Source organism: Mustela nivalis (genome assembly GCF_964662115.1).
Source record: "Mustela nivalis genome assembly, chromosome: 1".
Classification (NCBI taxonomy): Eukaryota; Metazoa; Chordata; class Mammalia; order Carnivora; family Mustelidae; genus Mustela; species Mustela nivalis.
Window position 1 is genome coordinate 39,103,403 of NC_139020.1, and position 13,277 is coordinate 39,116,679.

Below are 13,277 nucleotides of genomic sequence, written 5' to 3' on the forward strand. Positions count from 1 at the left end.
AAATTAGTGTCCACATTGAAAATACGTTAGCTAGCAAAAATTTTCCTTTATGTCATTCTATTCAAAAATTCAAATGAGCACAAACTGTTAAAACCATGCCTCATTTCCAGCTATTTATTGCTATGTAACTAAACACCTCAACACTTAGTGGCTTGAAATTACATTTTACTAAGCTAATGACTCTGTAGCTTGTCTAAGCCCAGCAGCATAAACTCTCAGCTAAACTCTCTCACACAATCAAAGGGAGGTTTTGGCTAGAGATACAATCATCTGTAGGCTAAACTTGACTAGATAATCACGATGGCTCACTCGTAGGTCTAGCAGTTGAAGAAGGTTGGCTGGGAGCTCAGCTGGAATTGTCAACACTTAGACCCACCCACCTCTCCATGTGACTTGGGTTTCTCATGCCTGGTAGCTTGTTTTTCAAGATGGAATGTCCGAATGGCAGTGTCCCATGATACTCAGACAATAAGCGACAACATTTCTTAAGACCTAGATTCAGAAGTCATGTGGTATCACTTCTGTCATATTCTTCTGTTCAAAAAATAAGTCACAATGTCAGCTTAAATTCAAGGGGAAGGAACCACCCAAGGGCCTAAATACCATGAGGCATGTCTCATTGGGGCACCCTTGAAAATAAGTTACCAGACCTCAAATTAAAATGTTATATGGAAATCCAGAGAGAAAATCCATGTGAAAAACACTTGTATTTACAGAATGTATAGATTCAGGGCCCAATTTGATATAGATTGTCTAATTCTATTCAGTGTCTCTAAGATTATCGTATATAATATTGAACTACAATGAGTTTCATCTTCATGATAATATATTTACAAAAATGCTGTAAATCAGTTTTCACAGCACTCCCATTACAGCAATATTTGAATTTTAGGTAAAAAATTTTCTTCTTTTTTAGTAACGATCATTTCAAATAATGATGGCTACCATTTATTAATTATTTACAACTTTCTAGAAATTGTCAATCCTAAACAAGCCTACAAGAGAAATACTGTTATTATCCCAACTGTGTAAACATACCAACGGAGAGAGGCTTCAGAGATTAAGAATTTGCTAGGAATCACATAGCTGTTGAGTGGCAAAGCTCCAACTTGACCCTAGGGAATAAGAATCCAGAGTTCACACTCTTAAATAAAAGACTTGCTGCAAAATCCTGTACTTAGACACACTATCTCAGTAACTAGTAATGAGGTCATGTTATCCTGCAGTGGAATCTAGGGCAGGGTTTTAAGAAGTGTCAATTTCCTCCAGCCAAGACCACCAGGAATACACCTATACTTGAACAAATTAGGTATGTTACACATTGCAGTGTGGAAGAACACATAACAGGGAAACATAGTGAGTCTCTATAAGAAAGTTTTAGAAATAGCCTTAGTATTTGAGCCTTGGTTGGGTAACTTAGAGGAGGGCTTAAGGAAGTGGGGATTTGTTCTAGATTTGATGCTGCCAGAAAGCAGGAGCAAATCTATGATTGGGTAAATCAAAAAATCCTATCTATAAGAAGGACAGATTAGAGCGATGATAAAGCTGTAATTGGCAAAGAAATAACAGTCACTCAAGTTAGTCAGGAGAGAAAGAGATGCTTGGTATTTTGTGGTTTGCACAATGACCTCGTTTTTGTTGGCATTTAGTCAAAATTATGAAATGGTCTTGTTTTTGTCTCATTTTATCATGGTTTCAGAGTGAGCTTGTCTCATGTTGGTGTACTGTGAGATCTGTTTATGTCCAAAAGGAGAACAACATGGCCTAGCTTGAGGCCAGGTCAGCTTCTAAGAACACTGAGGGCTTGCTGTGAGTGTCAGACTCATTCCTAGACATCAGGGACTGCTTTTATTATTTCTTAGTAGGGTGAGTTTTTTGAGTGAATATAGTGTGCCTTGTGTGTTTCAGCACATTATTATTTTCCTATAATGCTGAAGGTGCTGAATCAACTAAACAAAAATACTGTATATTTGAACTTTTAATTCTTAAGTGATATTATTAATAAAAATATTTTATTAAGATCATTTTGTTTTTAACTATCAAAAAACAATATGAATCAAATTTTTAAATGTGTTGTCATTATATTTTGGAGGAAAGCTTTTCCCCAAAAGAACAAATATCTAAATTTTTAATGAGATAAGGAGACGTTTGATGTATTGGCAGGCTGATTTTATGTTAATCATGCATATGTTTTAATATTTATAAAGTCTTACTTTTACATTAACTGCTTTTCGCATTATTTCCTATAACATTTGCACTAAAGAAGGCCAGAGATTTTGAACCCAGATATGCTGAAAAGTCAACATGATATGTAAGATTCACAAGAACAGTGTTTTATAGTAATTGCTGATAATATACTGTAACCAAATAAAAACGTTTTCATCCCACTTGGTCATCTTGGCTGACTGGGTTAAAAGCTATTAAACTTTAAGAGGCAGAATTTAGAAAATGAGATTCTAAATTCTAAATTCACCATTCAGCAGGTGCTAGAATTCACTATTCAGGTTAATGAGCATTACAAGGTACTTTGGAGAAAAAAAAAAGAGAACAGAAAAGAAAACTATTCTCAGCCCTTTAAGTACACTAGGTTTCATTTCTTTGACTACCTATACCTGATTATACTCCAAGATTCTGCTTAGTTCTCAACTCCTTTGCTTCACAAAAATGCCCATTCCTAATGACCCTACCATTCTCTTCACCATTCTATCATTATTTTTGTCTGTCTCCCCCACTAAACAAGGACACTTCAAGGATGAGGTCATTCATCTCCTTACCTCAGTGCCTAACACAGTGTCTGCCATTTAGTGGGTGCTCCAAAAAAAAAAAAAAAAAAAATTAAAATTAAAAATTTTAAAAATGCATATTGAATGAATAAATGAATGAACAAATGGAATTTTTATTCTCACTTCATAAATTGGCTTAAAATTTACTTTCTCATAATTAACAAAGTTGTTATGCTACGGTAAATGAAATGGTAACCTAATACCATAAAAGCTTCAATAAAGTTTACTTTAAAGATAAAGTGATTTTCTAACTTACATATTATCTAACTTATTATTCCCTTTGAAATTGCATCTTTTTTTTTTTTTCTGCACCCAGAAAACAAAATATTTTCTAAAGACTGTTTTATTGTTTTGTTTTTGGATTTGTTTTAGAAAATGCAAAACAGGTGTGGATCATCTGTAGTCATTTAAAGAAACTTACCAATACATTTTTGAATGTATATTTTAGAAAACACATGCAAAGTTAGCTGAACTTCCAATACAAATAAAACAATATTGATATTTATAAATACCACATTAAAAGTCCTTTAAACTAACATCATGACTTCCAAAAAATAAACTCCAGTGCCTAGAGTGTTAAGAGAAAAACAAAAAAAAACAAACTTGTTAATTCACACATATTTATGGCCAGATATGCTCATTAGATAGCGTTGCCATAGACTGTTTTTCAGGACAAATATGTACTATTTCTTTTGAAATTAGATTTTACTAAGAAAAAAAATTGTTCTATAAATTAGTAGGTGACAATTATGGCATTACTTTGTCTTGTTGCTTCCCATTGTTAAATTTAACATTGTCAAACTTAAAAAAAAAAATCATGAACAACAACAAATACTGCCAAGAATTCAAGTTGCACCAATAAATAATAATTCCATAAATTATAATACCAATTGTATGAATTTTTGCATGTTACTCACAATCCTGTTGAAGGTTATGTGTAAAGAAGATCTTCTTGGTCCCTAAATATCTTGAGGGGAATGTAAGGACAAGATTTTCAATAAAGAGTCATTTTTCTTTATTAAAGAAGAAGCTTAGGGAGCACCTGGGTGTCTCAGCAGTTAAGCCTTTGCCTTCAGCTCAGGTCATGATCCCAGGGTCCTGGGATCGAGCCCCACATCGGGCTCTCTCCTCAGCATGGAGCCTGCCTCCCCCCATTTCTCTGTCTATCTGCCTCTCTGCCTACTTGTGATCTATCTCTGTCAAATAAATAAATAAAATCTTTAAAAAATAAAAGAAGAAGAAACTTAGAAATATTTTATTCATGCTTCCTGATAAGTGTGTTGGAATTGTTTCCATCATGATTTAATTAATTGATTAATTAACTAAATAAACCAAATGTAACCAATTCAATAAAATAGTTTAATTCATAATTCAGTTTAGAACACAGAGGAAATAGTTCAGCAATTTTGCAAGTCACTTAAAATTAATTTACATAATAACTTAAAGATTTTAATAACTTAATAATTAACCAAGTTAATAGTCAATTATATAAGTAATACTAAGGTGCATTTCAAAGGTTATATGATGAGTCATAGAAAATTTTAAAACACAGTTATTTTTAATGGACCCATATTTCAGAGAGGAAACAAAATCCTAAAATAAAGGTTATAAATATATATTCTTGACTTTGTCCATGTTTTTCAGCTCTTTAACATCTCAGTTAGAAAAACATGTTCTGTAGTAAGTACATTTCTCTATCATAAATACAGATGAGGCACATGGTAAGTCATTTGTGAATATTTTATGCCATTATGAAAGTGAAATACTTCGCTGCTAATATAGATCTTATAGAATGCTCACACTGCATTCAAACCCTGAGAGGTGGAAATAATTTTTCTCATATTAAAGGCCATCATTTTATCAGAAATTCCCATTGTTAAGCACATGAATTATTTGAAGATTTTTATCTTATTTGTAAGAAATACTCTATAGCAGATGACAGTTCAGAGCCAAACCTTAAGGGTTAATTTACCAAATACGAGATGAGCATTTGGGATCTAAGTTATGTTGCTGGTGATGGATGGAGGGATTAGAATGACTGTAATTTGCCTTCAGGCCTCGAATAGTACTGACTCACCTTTATTAAGTACTTTGTATATCACAGATAGATACGTTATGATAATCATTGAGATTCAGAGAAGTTAAGTAACTTGCACAAGGTCACAGAACTAGTTAAGTTGAAGAGTCAGGATTTAAATCCAAGCAGACTATCTTTTGTACATGCATGCTCAATCTCTACACTGTACTGTCCCTATTTAGAACTTTAGAACAGGTAATTTTCCTTTTATTTGAGGGAGCTGAGGACCCATAGGTTAAAATAACTGTTACAAAGTCACACAGTACATCTTTGTTGAGGTAGAACAAAGCCCAGATAGTTTACTCCAAGTCCCCAAATTTTCCACTATGACAAACTGTTCCCCTACTTCTCCAGAAGCCCCAATTTCTCTCAGTATCATAGATTTTTACTTCTCTTATCTTACTCACCCCCTTCTAAGATCTGTGCCTTTTTTTTCAAGGGCCAACCTACCTGTTTCTTCCACAGCCAGCCTCATAGAATATTCTAGATCAACGTGGACTTTGGTTTAGGCCATTTGACCAAAGTGGAAAAAAAAAAAAACCCTCAACTAGGCCAACAAGGTAAGAGATTTGCATTTTTATACTGGCAAAGGGATCTGATGAAAGAGAAAAATATTGAGAAGAATGAAAGCTCTCAAAATCGTGCAGTATAAGAGTGGGAGAAATTAATCTGCCAAAGACAAAATCCTTGGAAAAGAGGGACTTTCTGTTTCTCAGTATTTGAAGAGTGATGTACTGGCATCTTCTCACTACCCTTCCAGTTCCACTCTCCCCTCATATGTACCCTGTATCCTGGGATGTTTATCCGTATGGATTGCACCAAGAGGTTCTCTTTCCTCTGGCAAAGAAGTCACCAGCAAGAAGAAAAGAGTGTGAGACCAGGTGTGTACTCCCTAGTTCCCTTCTTACTGGGTCATTATAGTTTGGCTATGAAATTCTTTCAAAGACTCTCTTCAATCAGGCTGCTCTCTCCTTTTGCTATCTTCCCTAAGTTCCTTCCCTGATATCTAACATTTCTTCCTTTTGCTTCAAACCTAATAGTGATGATGGGTCTGTCATGCTCTTCACCCCAGAGTATGCACACTCTGAGCAATTTCCCAGTCCCTGATTGATACAGGAGGTCTGAAAGATGGGGAGAATTAACCAATAAAAATCTCATTAACCGGAAGTAGAGAATGCAAAGAGACATATTTCAATAAAATATTAAGCAGGATTTTCTGAAGAATACCAATGTGGAGTGTGGCCTGAGAAAACAAACACCTTCATCATCTGAAGATAAAAGTCAGGCAATGAGGCCATTCAATACAGTAAAGACTCCTGGGTCTTTGTGGTTGTGGAAAGTGTACAAAATGCCTTTAAAAGCATTACCATTTATTTCATAGCTACTCATTCTTTAAAAAAAATCAGTTTTATACTCTAGTTTAGACCAGGCTTTATATATTTTTTTTTAAAAAAAGGCCAAATATAACGAAAACTAAGAATATACACTTTATGTACTTATTATATATTAAGAACTTTGCTAAACAGTCTTTTTTAACTTCAGGTTTAATTTATATAGCATACTAGTCAATCTTTGGGTATCAAGCTCTAAGTTTTGACAAATATATATATATAACCATGTTACCACCACTAAAATTAAGGTATAGACTCTTTCTATCACACCGAAAAATTCCTTTGTGCCCATTTGTAATTAACTCTCTCTCCCAAACCCTAACCCTAGACCCCGGCAACCAGTCTGATTGCTGTGCCTACTCATTTTTATTTTTCCTAGAATTTCACATGCGTGGAATTGCAGCATGTGCAAGCTTTTCCATATGAATTCTTTGCTTTAGCATCATGGTTTTGAGTGTTATCCACATCGGTCCTTTTATCCATAGCTTATTCCTTTCACGGATGAGAGCTATTCTATTATGCCATAATTTCTCTATTCTATTTGCCTGTTGATTCACTTTTGAGCTATTCCCGGTTTTAAACTATTATGAATAAAGCACTTATTTAAGTAAGGTTTTTGTGTTGACTTATGTTTTCATTTCTCTTGGGTAAATACATAAAAATGAGATTGTCAGATCATACGGTATGTGTTAGGAATTTATCAAACTATTTTCCTTGTGCTAAGTGGTTGGAAGTATTATTTCATTTAATTCTTAGAATGTTAAATCCTTATTATCTCATTTAAATCTTAGAGAAGAGGGGCGCCTGAGTGGCTCAGTCTGTTAAGTCTCTGCCTTCGGCTCAAGTCATGATCCCAGGGTCCTGGGGTCAAGTCCCACTTTGTGTTCCCTTTTCAGCGTCCTCGCTGAGGACTTTCTCTCTCCCTCTGTGCCCCCCCCAACCACTCTCTCTCAAATAAATAAATAAAATCTTGGAAAAAATTAGAGAAGAATCATATTTGCTTTCATTTTATGTATAAGAAAACTGAGGCTTACAGAGATCAAGAGACTTGTTCAAGGCTGTTTGTCTAGTAAGCTGCAAGGTCAGGATTAAAACCCAGACACTTATAGCTCATTCATAGAAAACATGACTATAAAGAGTAGCTGGTTATCAAACAAATATAGTGTGCATCTATTATGTACAAGTCAGTGGTCTAGGTCTTGAAAATTTAAGCGTTAAAATAAGAACTGACCAAAAAATATCTGCCTTCAGTGATACTGCACAGAATCTTTGGACCCAGTGGAGAGTAAGATGCCAAACTGCTTGACTAAAAATGTACCATCATAGAAGTACAGGAAAAAAAAAAAAAAAAAAAAACCTTGGGTTTAAAGTCTGGTAGTAGATGATGACCTAGCCTGGAAGTAGGAATAGTACTTAGAAGTCAGACTCCCTAAATTCTTAATCTAGGCCATTCTGTTTGCTGGGAGGACAAACTTCATTAGGTTACATAACCTCTCTAGTCCCTAGTTTCTTCATTTATAAAATGGAGATAGGCATTTATATTTGGATTAAATGAATTAACATGATGCGGCATTTAAAAGTGTCTGGCACATAGTAAGAGCTCAATAAATGTTAGTTCTTAACATTATCGGGGACATATTGTCAATTCTAGTCCAATTCCCAAGTTGGCCTCTTGCCTGAAATTCATTTAAGTTCAGTAAGATCTCTGTCTGTGAGTGTGTTTATTTATTTTCTTCCTTGTTCTAGCAAAGTTTAAGATGGCATCTGCCAATATTAGAGAGATGAAGCTTACCTGAAGATAACAAATGATGACATTTGGATTTTCTTTCAACTTTGGAGTTTTAAGAGTCAGCCTCATAGTAGCAGAATAATCAACAGGCATTTCATACGTAATAAAATAGCTGGTAAAATATCCCACCCAAATTTATCAGCCTATGTAAAATTACCAAGTCCCCTGCAATAGCATTTCATTTCTTTAGTTCTGGCTTACAAAATAAGAAAGCCATGGACAGTTAGAATATGTAAATAACAAGCTTAGTGTTCAAGATAGAATTAGAATTAAATATTAATAACAAGTCTATCTCAAATTCACATGACAAAACAAGCTGACCTCACACACACTCACACACACACACACAAAACATGTATACATCATGTGTCTGTGAGGTCAATTTGGTTTGGCATGTAACACACATATGTATATACCTATATGTACATATACACATGTACATGTATATGTTTATATTTACATATTACCTTTATAGATATACACATAGGCATACACATACATGTATGTGCCTGTATATGTATATATATGGTGTATGAGTATATGTGTGTGTATATATATAATATATATACATAAAATAACATTAGTTGCATTAAGAAAATGAGCTCTGCATTTGAATTAATTTTCTCTTCCAACCTTAGCATTTGGACTCCTTATAACTCCTAATATGTTACAGAACAACTACACTGAAATTTCTTAACCTTTCTGTTGTTATTAATATAGTATCAGGGACAGAAGGAAAAACAGTAAACCTCTAAATTTCCTCTAGAAAGATAAAATTAAAGACCAAAATTCACAGGCTTTAAATTTTATATTCTCTCTCATACTTAACATTATATCTTTTGGGAATTAGTTTTGTCAATTTGAGGCAAATTTTGATAGTTATCCAAAGTATTTATGTAGTGTTAGATAAATCCATTTTGTCAAGGCATACACACAAAAAAACTCTAAAATATTTAAAAGAAGAATTCAATAAGCCACTTGAATGAAACCATTACAAATGTGAATTATGCATGTGAAATAGGCTCAGATTCTTTTCAGTGAATTTCTCATCATTTGGATTCACCTGATGTTTGAGCCTATAGGGTCTTGAAGCAAACCTAGCTTGGAGTGAAATTTAGGAAGGCAGAACTAAGCAGGCAAAGCCAAGTGATGAGAGCTGTCACTAGATCTGCCATGGGATAAAATTGGCAGGTTTTGCTTGGCTATGGCCACAGGTGGAACATAATTTTGATGGCTTTATCTACAATTCTCTTGAGCATTTTTTTCCACATCATGGAAATCTGGTTCAACTCAGTCTGACAGATGAATATCTAATTTGTTGAAATGTGGAAGCCCCTGTAACTCAGGACTGAAAGAGACATGGCCACCAGTCTTCTGGAAACAGAAATACAAAATCAATAAGTTGTGACACAGGGACATCTGTTGCTTGGTTTCCTCTTCCTATCCCCAGGCATGCACTGTGCAAACCATAATATATGCATTGCCCCCTGCAGATAATCCCGTTAAACTAGTTAGGTTTCAATAAGAGCTGCAGATGAGTTGCAGAAATAAATTCTGGATTGACTTGATTGCATTTAAGATGATTCCATGTAACACATACAGTGTGACTTAGGTTTCTGCAGGTTCATTGTCGCTGAGATAAAATGGTGCCTTGGTTCTATTCCCCAGGATCAACTAAAAGAGTTTATAATGCTCATGAAGATATTAGCTGAAAGTTACTTTTGATATTATGTAATGTTGTTATCCAGAATTTGAATTTTATTCAGATTTTGAAAATGGGAATGTTCGGTCCGAAATATTGCAAAATGCTAGAGTTCTTCTCCTTTCCAATTGTTTCCTTCTTTGTAAATTATATTATCACTTCATACACTTGGAAATGCCAGGCCTTAAAAGGTTGATTAGAGAGATGAAATGGTGTCTTGGATAAAACTGTCCTCCAAGAAATTTCATTTTTAAAATAAATCGACTGTATTTTTGACTGGCAATCTATACCGGTATGTAGATATGCAAGGCTTCCAGGGATTTTGTTTTGCTTGTTTTCTTATCAACTGTGTGGCCATATCTGATCCCACAGGAAAAAAAAAAACAAGCAAAAATTTAAATAACAACAACAACAACAACAACACCCAAACAACAAAACCTCTGTGTTCAGTTATTATTGAAAGACTGATAGTGTCCTGGCAATAATGAGCTCTCTGCTTAGAACATTCTTGTCCCCACATAACCCCAAGGCTTAGTCCCTCTTTTGAGTCAAATTTCTGCTCAGAAGTTACTTTATTAGAGAATTTTTTGCTATACCCACTTTAAGTGTCTCATTTTCTATCTAACTCTCTGCTTTCTTTTTTTTTTTTTCATAACATTTATTTGTGTCTTGTCTGTCTCCCCTTCTGGAACGTAAGCTGCATCAGAGGAGAGACTTGTTTTTTTCGCTGTTGTATAGCAGTACCTACCACAGTGCCTGACATACAGTATTCTTTCAATAAATATTTGTTGAATTAATGAAGATGGATTGGCCTCAGGGCAAACAGATAAATAAATCTGGTACTGTCCCAAACTTCCTAGTATATACTCCTCCCCTGGTAACTTCTCTGTTCTTGTTTTCTCTTACCTCATTTTCCATCAGATCAAGAAGGGTTCTAACATCTGTCCTGGTTTTAGATTTGTCCTGTTCAGTCTCTGCCTCTGTATAGGGGAGGATAAACTCAGGGCAGAGCTGGACACATCTGCTGCATATCTATCGCAGGACATAGCTTTTGGGAAGATGGATTCCCAATGTCTTTATACTTGCAAAAAATAGCTGTGTCCAAGTTTTGAATAGTTTTGTTTTTGATTTCTTCATAGTTGTACATGACCACTTGTTAAAGGTGGCATAGTTCAGAGTTCCTCTTCTTCCTTTCCACATCTTTTCATGGATGTAGACACAGATTTTCTGGTACTTTTGAACTTCATTTTATTTGGTTATTATTATTACTATTATATTAAATTATATTATAATTAATTATTATATATAATGTATAATATATGATATATAATATAATTATAATTATATATTATATTGTGAGGAGGGGGCAGAGAAGGATTTTTTTTCATAACTCCACAAAAATATTTTCATATTTCATATTTTCAAATATGAAACTTAAATTCATGCCAGACTTACTGAATCCCTTGGTCAATTCCTATTTCTCTGGTATTTTTCTGTCAGTGGTTATAACTCCATATTAAAAACGGAGCTGCCTACACTTACCAGGGTGCAAGTGTCAAGTTGCTTCCTCAGACCTTTCGACAAAAACTTACTCATTAAGCTCGCCACTACCTGCTTGTTAATGGTCAGATCAGAGAAGTCCCTCTATTCCAGAAGGCAGTAAAATACACGGAGAAGAAACTTGACTGAGGGTTACAATAGACATCTGTTGATGAAGCCATTGGGAATATTGTCCCAAACGTGATTGCGTTTGCAGTTTCATCTTGCCTGTCTTCCATGGTGGACAACCAAGGAAGCCTCAAGGAATTGGAGAGGCAGTGTCTCTTGTCAAGAGGAAAGTATATGGACTTGAATATCAGGACATTTTGATAATGAGAAAGCTCTGTAGTTAGAAATAAGAGGATAGAGTTTCAGGGTTAGGCCAGAATAGGAAACACATATGTACATATTTTCTTAGTATCCTGAAAGCACTCTGTAGGGGAGAAGTGAACACATGGAGATTCTGTTTTTCTTTCTTGAAACAAAAAGTATGTTAGCAAACTAATTTTGTTTGGTTCTTAGAGTAATTCTACCATTAAATCTATTACTGTCAAGTAAAACTTTCTTTTTGCTGAACTATGTGTACCTAAACTCAATATTATTAATTTAATTTGTTACGGAAAACCACCCAGTAGATTTTATTGCAATAAACTCTGTCCTATAGCCCAGGAATCTTTGCCTTTTCTTCACTGAAGACATGAGTCAAATTCACATCTCCTTAGGAAATTTAAATGCTGAAGTTTGATCAGAGAGAGCTTACTTCACATTGGTAGCATTTTAATTATATTGTGAGGAGGGAGGCAGAGAAGCATTATTTTTTTCTTAACTCCTCCACAAACGAATGCTTATGAAACCAAGGGGTCCTCTAATAAAAACACACCTAAATTTTACTTTAGAAAGAAGCACAATGTCCTAGTGACCACAAAGCAACAAAATTTGCTCCAAAAATTGAAGCAAGAAAATAAGCTAATAATAACAAAAATTTCATCATTGGTGAAAAGAACCAAAATGCTTGTGGATCTGACCTGTTTTGAGCTGCTAAGCCTCCTCTTCCCCTACACCGGGATGTCTGCAGGTAGGATGCAAGGCCCCACCTAGACTTTAATAAGCGTATCTAGATGTCTGTCCATTCCTTCTATTGCCTACCTTACTTTCAAAGAAGAATTAGAGGTGCCAACAATTCTTTTTTTAATTAGAGGAAACTAGAAGAAAGAGAAGATGAGGATAGAAAAAAATGAAACCAGAGGTTGAGATTAGTACATGAAAGACATTCAGTAAGATTTGGTGAGTTCGATGTAGCTGAACCACGGTTTTGACTCTTAAAGTTCTCTAGAAGCCAAGCAAAGGGAGAAACATAATAAACGATAAGATTTCATTGTCTACAAGAGAAAATTGAAACAGTTGCTCCTAACTTTTTTTCAGGTACTAGAAAAATGTTTCCCATAAATAAGACATGTGTGATGTCACAAAAAATGTTCTCTTGAAAACAGACTTTAAAGTAAATGTAATACATTTTACAAGGATGTTTTTGCAATATGCAAGTGATATGATGAATCATTAAAAGGAAACCTACAAATAATTCAAACAAGGATCTTCCCTAGGCAATTTATACCATGAACTCAATGTACCAGGTAGTATATATATATATATATTTTTTTTTCCACAGAGCTTTTAGTATTATTGAGCAGCTCTACCTCAAAATACATCTCCTGAGAAGTTTAAGAAATGCCAATCGTTCATGCTGCTTGATGCATGCAAACCCTAACATAACATTCAGTCACACTAAGCAAATTTGGTAACAACCGCATCCAGGGTATCAATAAGGAAACAAGGCGTGTTAGACATATATTTTTAATAAAGTAATTTATTTGAATTTTAAAACAAATGGGATTTGTTTAAAAGTGACGATTATACTAAATACAACTTACTTTATACTAAGTTGAATTTACATTATACGATATTTAAGTATAATCATAAGCCTATCAGGCAAGTATGA